The sequence below is a fragment of the Psammomys obesus genome, unplaced genomic scaffold (genome assembly GCF_907164565.1).
Source record: "Psammomys obesus unplaced genomic scaffold, mPsaObe1.curated_primary_1811, whole genome shotgun sequence".
In the NCBI taxonomy this organism is placed as follows: Eukaryota; Metazoa; Chordata; class Mammalia; order Rodentia; family Muridae; genus Psammomys; species Psammomys obesus.
In genome coordinates, this window is record NW_026596109.1 from 4,700,138 (window position 1) to 4,710,030 (window position 9,893).

The 9,893-nt window shown below is 43.8% G+C and overlaps 1 protein-coding gene across 5 annotated transcripts in view; it reads left to right on the top strand.

Moving 5' to 3' along the window:
• The window catches only part of Dnajc6 (DnaJ heat shock protein family (Hsp40) member C6), a 154,002-nt gene that overhangs the window by 71,027 nt on the left and 73,082 nt on the right, over window positions 1-9,893 (top strand). Inside the window, exon 3 of one of the 5 annotated variants that reach the window (XM_055628886.1) lies at window positions 1,345-1,394. The exons of the other annotated variants lie outside the window; for them this stretch is intronic. The gene's annotated coding sequence lies outside the window, so the exon portion shown is untranslated. The remainder of the gene's footprint in view (window positions 1-1,344; window positions 1,395-9,893) is intronic. 5 annotated transcript variants of the gene reach the window in all.

Genomic DNA, 9,893 nt, shown 5'->3' on the forward strand with positions numbered 1-9,893 from the left:
CCATTCTTTTGTTTATTATGGTTTTATACTTAATACTAGTGCATCGGCCACTTAGCTTTCTCTTAGCTTTTCTTCTGAAGCCAAAATCCTAGAACCTTAGAGTAGGCAAAGGTTTGGAAATCTCGGCGGCCACGTTTGAAAGTGGGGAGAAGGTTTCCTGCCACTACCCAGAAACTCCACCAGCCCACGTTTTCTCCCCGCTCCTCCCCCAGAATCTCCTATCTGGTCCTGTCAGTCTCCACAGGAGCCCTGCTTCTACTGCACATTTTCCCTATTGCAGAACATTCTTCACTTGGTAATGGATCCAGATACAACACTGGACTGGGGATGGCTCGGTGGGCAAAGTGCTTGGGCACCTGAGTTTAGAGTCCCTGAACTCTCAACAAGGTGCTGTCTCAAACACAGCAGAGGGTGAGGCCCCCGCCCCCAGCCAAGGCTGTCCTCTAACCTTCACAGGCACCCACGGCACCTGTGGTGCTCACACTCAGACCCCCTACAAGTGCCTGAAGCTGCCAGCTCTCCCTCTTCTTTCCCGATGTGAGTGGTTTGTGATCTCTCTGTCCGTCTGTCTCTGTCTCTTTCTCTCACCCTGTGCCTCACAGTAGGGACTGGACCTAGGGCCTCAAGCATGCTAGGCAAACACTCCATCACTGAACTGCATTTCTGCCCCCCCCCCACCTGCTCTTCTACCCTAACAGCTCTGACTTATTTCGGAGACTTGCTTTGCCTGGAAATTCCAGCCCTCTACCTGCTCGTACCTCCATCAGAACACCCGAGTCTTATGCTCTGAGCTCATCACGTTTTGTTTCTTCGTTTGCGAAGGTGGTAAGATGTGATGAGCGCTTTGAGCAGCTGTGAGCCTAGCACTGTGTCTCACACGTGTTATCATTCTGTTTCATGCTGTGCTTTATTATCCCTAGTTTTGAAATGGGGAAATGCAGACTGAAAAGAAGAAGTGAGCATTGTTCAGGCTCATTTCCCTAGGCTATTGGCAGATCCAAGGTCAGAAATGCCACTCACTATCCCTTCCTAGTCTGCAAAAAGGAGCTGAGTTCTCTGGAAATGCCTTAATTCTGTGGAGCTTCTAATATTTAACACTGGCTCCTCAGGCCTCAGCCCACATGCTGCTCCTGGCCCAGCCCGAGTTTAAGAATGTCACTCTTTTTGATGTTTAGTGGAAATGGCCCCTTCACACGCTCAGTGTGGTATCCATGCGGGCAGTTGTTCTAGCCTTCGCTGGCACAAATTTCTGTGAATCTATAGATTCTATAGATCCTTCCTGGCATGGCTGAAAGGGATTTTTTTTTTTTTTTTTTTTTACCCTCTTTTACCTATTTCTTTCAGATGAGGAAATTTGAGTGCAGAGAGGAACCCTGTTCAACTTACCACCTTTGGTAAGTTGCAACCTTATCGTGGGGTTTACCTTCCCCTTCTCTCCTGTCCTCCCCTGTGACATGGGTTTTCTTGACCTTTCATCACCCCTACTCGTTCTGTGGTCGCTTTCCAGCCTTTGAGGCTGACCTCAATTGTCCAAATTTGGGTTAATTGCCTGGAGTCCTGCAGAAATTCTACACGTGTTATGAGATTCTACTGAGTACCAAGGTAGTGTCTTAACTGTCATCCACACTTATATTATCATGTTGCGTGTTTGACTGCACGTGGCAAAAGCCCTGTGGTTGTAGCTTAAACAAAAGTAGGTTTATTCCTTACTTATATAAATGTCTGTTCTGAGTGGATGCTTTGCCCTATAAAACTGTGAGCCTATCTTGTCATTTTTGACCTATTACCATTTTTTGGCTGCTACTCTCATCATCTTTATCTAAGGATGGGCAGCCAATGTCTTTGTTATCTAGTCAGTGTGAAGACAAAAGGGGATGGCATACCTCCTCTCACCCAGAAACAGCTTGTAAATTGAAAACTTACTGGCCAAAATTAATCACAATGGCCACTGTGAGCCAAAGGGAAGCCTGGGAAATGTAGTCTTTTGTTGCAGGAAGACAACAATGGGTTTGGGTTTGCAGACATGTCTCTGCTATATCTTCTTTAGATCAGTTCTGGGAACACAGGTCCTGCTTGATTGATAGAAGAACTGAATTCCCAGATGTTTGGAGTTCTAGAAAAAGTGCAAAGGGGCCTTCTAGAAATTGTCAGGATCCCACTAAAGGTTAGAGTTCAGAATAATTTGTGAGAAGGTTGCAATGTTGAGAGCACCTGTCATTTATTTGAGGCTTACTATCTATTTGCTAGAGTTTGTTTAATCCTTACCATGCACTATTTAGTTTTCAGGGGAATCTCCTAGAGGGTAGTTCCCTTTTTTAACCCTCAACTTACAGACTGAATTTCCGTGAGAGGTGAAACAACTTTCCATGGTCGCTGATGGGGGCATGAGGGAAGGCCTATGGATTTATTAATGCAGCCTGACGACACTGCCCACGTACTTTGATGCCAAACAGCTCAGAACTACTCATCAACACTTCAGAAAGCCTTCTTGTGTTTCCACAATAATTAGACACTTCCAATTATAACTTGAACAGGAGGTGTTGTTTAAATAGTTCATGAGCCCAAGTTGAAAGGTCACATCTTATACCCTCTTTGCTGAGTATGAGCTCAGATCAAATGAAATGAGACCAGTTGACAAAGGATGTATTATCCCTCTATTCCAGCTTGTATTCGGTGTTCCTTGGGATATTTCTCTGTAAAAATGTTTTAATTTATATTTTATTTATGTGGTGTGTGTGTATGTGTGTGCTATGACATGTATGTGGAGGTCAGAGGACAACTTTTTTTTTTTTGCACTGTGTATCTTTTTTTATTTAATTACTTTTATTTTTATTAATTACAGTTTATTCACTTTGTATCCCCCCTGTACCTCCCTCCATCCTCCCCTCCCATTCCCACCCTCCCTCTGCCCCACCCCTGTCCCTCTCCCAGTCCACTGAAAAGAGAGGTCCTCCCCCCCTTCCCTCTGACCCAGCAGGGTATCGAGGCAGATGCTGAGACTCTTAGCCAAACTTTGGGCAGAGTGAAGGGAATCTTATGAAAGAAGGGGGAGATAGTAAGACCTGGAGAGGACAGGAGCTCCACAAGGACAGCAACAGATCTTAAAAGTCTGGGCACAGGGGTCTTTTCTGAAACTGATATTCCAGCCAAGGACCGCTCATGGAGATAGCCTGGAACCCCTGCACAGAGGTAGCCTATGACAGTGCAGTATCCAAGTGGCCTACATGGTAATGGAACAGGGACTGTCTCTGACATGAACTGATTGGCCTGCTCTTTGATCACCTCCCCTCGAGGGGGGACAGCCTTACCAGAACACAGAAGAAGACAATGCAGCCACTCCTGATGAGACCTGATAGACTAGGATCAGAGGACACTTTCAGAAGCTGGTTCTCTCCTCCTATCATGTGATTTCTGGGGTAGTCAAACTCATGTCCTCAGGTTTGGTAGCAAACACCTTTACCCACTGAGCCATCTTGCTCACCTGACATATTTATTTTTTTTTATGTATGAAGAGGCGGAGGCACCAGCATCTCATGGTTAAGTAAAGTAGAGTCGGGATTTGGCCACATGTTGGTATGATGCCAAGTTGGAAGTCTTTGTTTGCTTGCTGCCTCTTGTTCATTATGTTAGTGGGGATGGCCTTATGAGGCCTCTCGGCGTGTTCTGGGAGCAGGTATAAGGCCTGTGCTGGCCTGCTGTACCGATTAGGCTCTGATTGCTCATAGACTGTTATTTGATGCCAGCCTCGTTTTTAAAATTTTGTATCTTTTTCTTTACCAGTGTGTACTCATCTCTATGGTAGACTGAAGGGATGCTGGAAAGCTGCCCTTTGGCAGTAGTGACATTTACAGGGGATCTGCTGGAGGTCAGGAAGGATTAGACAGTGCAAAAAGCCAGGAAGAGATTCCTAGGAGATAGGAAAGAGTCAAGTAATTCAGTGTGAGCTTGAGACTTGGATCTTAGGGCTCCTTTGTTACAGAATGGGAGCTGAGGCGCATTGCCAACTGGCATTTCCCACTGTACCCTCTACTTCCAAGCATCAGTGCCTCAACAAAAGTGTGAGAATAAATGCCATCCCCCTTGTCAAATTCTACCTTGCACATATTTGGAAGAAAGGTCTTCAGCTGCCCTGACCAAGAGCTGCTCTCTTTCGTTTAATTACATTCACGTTGGATGTGGTTATCTCAACAATGTTCTTTCAGGACTTCTTTTTGAGGCCTCCAGGGTCTTTGACTATAAGAAAGCTGTGGTGTTTTCAATATTGGTAATGTTTTGTAAAAATATTTGGATTCTTGTTCCCACTTAAAAGCCATTTAAAGAGTTAATGGGTTGGAAATTAAATGATCACATCAGAATTCTAAACCTAGAATTTATAGAGAACTCAGAGTGTTCTGTTGACAGAGGAGCTGAGCTGTTCTGAAAACAATGGCAGATTCTTCCTTTTACAATGCTGCAGCCTCACAGATGTGCATGTCTGGCTGTTGGCCATCAATAACTAGCAGATTGGGACATTGTTTCAGTTTGGGCACTTGGGTTTTTAATCCAATGTTAACTCAGCTGTTCTTATTAAGGATTTTAACAAATCAACAGGGTCTTTAAAAACAGGCAAAAAGAACCCAAACCTAAAACTAATGGTAGGAATTTAAAAGTACATTCTGGACTTGTTCCTTGCAGGGGCTCAGCAGAGAGCCTTTTGATGTGTTTCCCAGGACAATGGAAATACCAGCTGGGTAGGATGAACGGACTCTCAGGTAGAATGCTGAAGCCTGGGAGAGCATTGTCCTCTGACTGTATGACTCTTTGGCAGTGACCGCAACAAAAACACCCATGCCCTGTTTTTCATTTTTAAAATGATGCCTTGTTTTTCAGTTCGTAAAGCAATGGACATCATTTCCCACCAGTTTTCTAGCTGGTCCATGAGCAGGATAGAAGGATGTTTATTTTATGGGTGAAGAGATCAGGTTCCCAAGGGTCGCCCAAGGTCACAGCGTAGCTGGCGATGCAGTTAGAAGATGCCCCGTGTGGAGGGTTGGCACTATTGAGAAAGAGAACAGTGTGACTTTTTCCCAAAAATCACTGTCACTGTTAGAATAATACCTCCACGGATATTATTTTAAACATTCAAGGGGAAAAAAAAAACCTACCAATTTTGTTCCATCCTCAGCCTTTTCAGAACATCCCACAAACCAGAACACCTTGGGATTATTTGATGTTTTTCCTCAAGCTCTAGTCTTCAATGTTCCCTTGTGCCTGAATGTATCATGTTGAAGGCAGAGCCTAGAAAATAATTATGGATTGTTTGCTATGATCTTTTAAAATGAGAAGCATCCTTATGAAGAGAAATCACCAAAACCATTATAAGAAATTACCAAGTCATGCTACCAAGATAATTTCTCAGGCAGCATAATTGAGAAAAAAATGTGGTTATTTTGTTATTAGGGTATATAACTATCCCTTCTTTGGAGAGCATGATAGCAAAACCATGCCAAAAGAGAAGGAAATTTCCGAGACAGTATTGTACTTACAAAATATTTAAGGCAGACATGAAGGCTGAAGATACTAGATGCAGCCATGTTTGACAGTGGAACTAGGACACAGGCTACAAAATCCTTAGTCAAGGCTAAAGAATGTGTTCTTTCATGCTTTTTCTGGGCAAAGCCCAGAATGTAAGGCATGCTACCTGCAGAAACTTACCGCAGAGGATGCTGCAAGATACCCCTGCCACTGTGGAGGGCACTTGGGCAAGTGAAAGATTCTAGCACAGTGGTTCTCAGCCTTCCTACTGCTGCGACCCTTTAATGCAGTTTCTCGTGTTGTGGTGTCCCCAACTTTAAAAAAAAGTTTTTTTGTTGCTTTATATTTATAATTTTGCTACTGTTATGGATTGTAATATAAACATCTGATATGTAACCCATGTCAAGGGGTCGTTCGACCCACTGGTTGAGAACCCCTGTTGGAGAAGAAAGGGAGTGTGTGGGCTAAGGGGACATTTCCATGTGGTTTCCTGGGATGGGACTACAGCAAAGGGCTGAAGGATGGAAGGTGCTTAGAATTTCTTGGGCAGAGATTGGTGAAATGAGATTTGCATTACAGCAAGCTCCATGCGGAGGGGTTCAGGACAGGCTGCAGGGGTCAGTTAGCTGACCAGTTAGAGGCTAGGGATGGAAATGGCTGAAACTAAGATCCCATACTGGCTAGCAGTTGGGTCTATAGACATAGAGAGGGCTTGGAATGAGGTACTAGCTAATAGTAGGTATATATATATATATATATATATATATAGAGAGAGAGAGAGAGAGATGGCCTGGGCTGAGGTTCTAGCTAGTAGTGAGTATATTGCATACAAAGGAAAGGTGAGCCAGGATTTGGATTTTCTGTGAACGTGGGGTGGAAAATGTAACCCTTGGGTTTCTTTGTATTTTCTTAGTCTTGTCCCACAACCTTATTTGCTGTAGGATTACTGTCCTTGTAGGGCTTAATTAAAAAAAAAAATAAAACAACTTATTAAACTATATTAATGGATTCCATTAGGACAACTCAAAACATGTTTATAATGAGCTTTAGTCATGATTCCCCCCATAGTCCCTGCCTTGTTGCTCCAATTTCTGCTGTTCCCATTCTTTACACTCTTACTGTCATTTTTTCCTTTTCTTCTCCTCCCCTTTCTCCCTCCCTCCAGCTTCTCTTTCTCCCTCCTCCTTCCCCTCCCCTGCAGGAGCATGGGTGAGGGGTTATCTTTCAGGAGTCCCTTATCAGTAGCTATACAACCAGAGAAAATGTCTCTTCCTGCCATTAACTGTTTTATCTCCTCAGGGAATGATGAGGCCTCATGATTCCCTCTCCCTCTGTGACTGAATGTTGGCAGGCCCAATCTTGTGCCGAGAGCTGAAGGATGCCTTCATAATATCATGCCCTGAAGAAAGCATTCCACAACACCCCGCCCCTTCCAACTCTGACATTCTTTCCACCTCCCAAGATGTTATCCGAGCTGTGGAGGGGGGGTTATACAGATTCAGTTTAGCTTTTGATAATCAGTTGTTCTCAGCACCTTGATCAGTGGTGAGTCTCTGGAGTAACTGCTGCCCACTACAAATATGAGCCTCTGGGCCGGAGCTGGCAACAGCACCGTAGGCCTAGACAAAAATAGTCATAAGACGGTTTGACAGGCTCATCATGTCTAGTAGACAAAATTAGCAGTAACAAGTCCTTGCTCAGGTCTGTGACTCCCCCAGCCAGAGGCTTTTGACTGACGGGGCTGATTATGCCAGATGCGTTTTCTCTCCTGTTGAGCAGATCTCGAATCCAGTTGTAAAGCATTTGGTTGCACCCATTACACCCTGGCCATCATTTCGCCAGTGTATCGCACCAGGCCTTCTTGTGTAGCTGGTCAGCAATATGACTTGTGGCAAGCAAGATGAGCAAGACTTTTCCTTCAGCAGCTCATGTATATATGTAGCAGGTGCTAGGAAGGCCAGTTGGTCAGCAGGCAGGAAGCTTCTAGCTCAGTTTCAGCTTGATTTTTTTTTTCTCTCCAATGTCTTGCTACCAGTGAGTGGTGTCTTTAGCAATAGCCTTAGCAGTCTAGTGGGCAGCCAATAGCAGTGGCAATGGCTTGTATTGTTGTGGGAGGCTCCTGAGGCTCCTGACCAAAAATACCTAGGGAGGTGGCTCACTGGAACTCAAGAGCAAGTCTTTAGTTCTCAGACTCTTTCCTAGGAATCACTCGCACCTTGCACCTTCGCACTGGCCTGTGGCATGTCTGTTGGGGATCGTGTTAAGTTAATTGCTATGCAAACACCCAGCCCACTGTGGGTGGCTTTGTTCCCTAGACAGGGATGGGGGTCCTGAACTATGGTGGAGAAATGGAGCTGAGCAGCAAGCAAGCAAGTGGGCATGTTTGCATTCGTATCCCTTGACTGTGAATGTGATGTGACCACCCTCTCTCAAACTCCTTCTGCAAGCTGTGACTTCCCCTAATTGTGAGCTAAAATAAACCCTGTCTCCCCCAAGCTGTTCTTTGTCAGGGTATTTTATCACAGCAACAGAAACAAAGCTAGAACAGATGGGATACTTCAATGAGGAGAAATTCTTCCTCATAAGGTATTTGAGCTGTTTATTTAGCAAAGGCTGGGAAAAGGCTTGATTTTATTTCTTTTCACACTTTCAAAAATTAAAAAATTGATTCCCTTGTCTTTTCCAATGGGGACTGAGAGTTTCTTTTAATGGACAGTACTACAAATAACTTTGTAGAAGATAAAATACCTCATGGATTCCTAATGATATAGCTTTCTTGTATGCATATTGCAAATCTTAATGATAGCTATAGAACTATTTATTTTTAATGCAGTAATACAAAACAATAGAATATGATTGTAGTTCAACTCCAGATGGCTCATATTCTTTAGGACGGGTCAATGGATTTCAATTTAGCAAATTATTTAATTAAGACATTTGAGATTGTTTCTCTGCATGTTTATATCATCCATCATGTACTTACTTACTGTTGCTTTTACTTTGGTGAGTTATTTTAAAACCTACATTTATAATGATGTAGAATGATTATTTTATATATTTCCTGATTCCAATTTGTATAACAATTGTATTAAATGAAACCTGGCTTATAGCTGACTCCCTACCCTGTTCCCTTGCTTGTGGGTGGCTCTTTTTAGTTAGAGTGTATATTTTCCCTATGTAAATATGTCAGCTCCCATCTCCTCTGTTTCCTTTTAGATAATGGAGAATTCTGTGTAGAGTTGGGTTGGAAATAGCATTTCAGGGTGAAACAGGCAGTATTTTCTGAAATGTTGGGTACAAGACATGAGAGTAGGATCAAGGTTAATACCTAGCGGTGTGTACTGATTGAGAGAACGGAACAACCTGGCCCAACTCTTCGTCCCTGCACTCTCCATCCATCTGTTCTTGTCCTCACATACCCTCTGCTGAGCTCCTCTGATAGCCCCTCACAAGCATTGCCCTTCCTACAAAGCATTCTGCACCTTTTTTGGTTTATGTCTCTCAGTCAATAGATTATGCAAAGCTTGAAGGCAGCAACTGTGCATTCTCCTTCTGTTTTCCTGACTGCCTAACCACAGAGCCTCCCACACAGGAAGGGCCCAGTGATACAGACAAGTAAATCACACGAAGGTGCAACAGTGGGCTCTTCTTTCCCTTTGTTTTGTGGCGTGAGCGTGGGTGCACGTTTATGCGAGCACACATGTGAACAGGTGTATGTGCACGTGGATACGGAGGCCAATGACATTGCCAAGATGTCATTCTTCAGGACACACCCACTTGGGTTTTGAGACAGGCTCTCTCGTTATCTCTCTGCTCATTCAGTAGGCTACCCTCCCGGGAACCGGTCTTACGTGACTACCACCACACATGACTCTTGTTTATGTAAACTCTAAGGACGGAGCTCGTGTCTCCATGATGCTCAGCAGTTGCTTTGCCCATGGAGCTGCCCCTCCAGCCCAGCCCTGGTTTCATTGACGCGTCCTTATCTCTGATCCTCAGAATAGCTCCTCGGGGTAGACGGTGTTATTCCATCTTCCAGGCCGTGTAACGAGCCCGGAAAGGCTTACATAGTTTGTCTAAAGAGAGAGCTTGCTGAAATGAGAAACAGATGCGTGCCCCCTTCTCTAACTCAGGGGCAATCTCCATCAATAACCAGTGGCGAATAAAAATGTAGTCCTTTCCAAGGGAGCCTCACTAAGGGTAAACCACATGGCCATCAGTAGATAGCCTGCAGAAGAGAAACTCAACAGCAGTTTTGGAGGCTCCTTGTCTCAAAATATCATGTCAGGGCTTTTTCATTAAAACCTATCTTTTATTTTTATTACATTATATTATATATATATATATATATATATATATATATATATATATATATATAT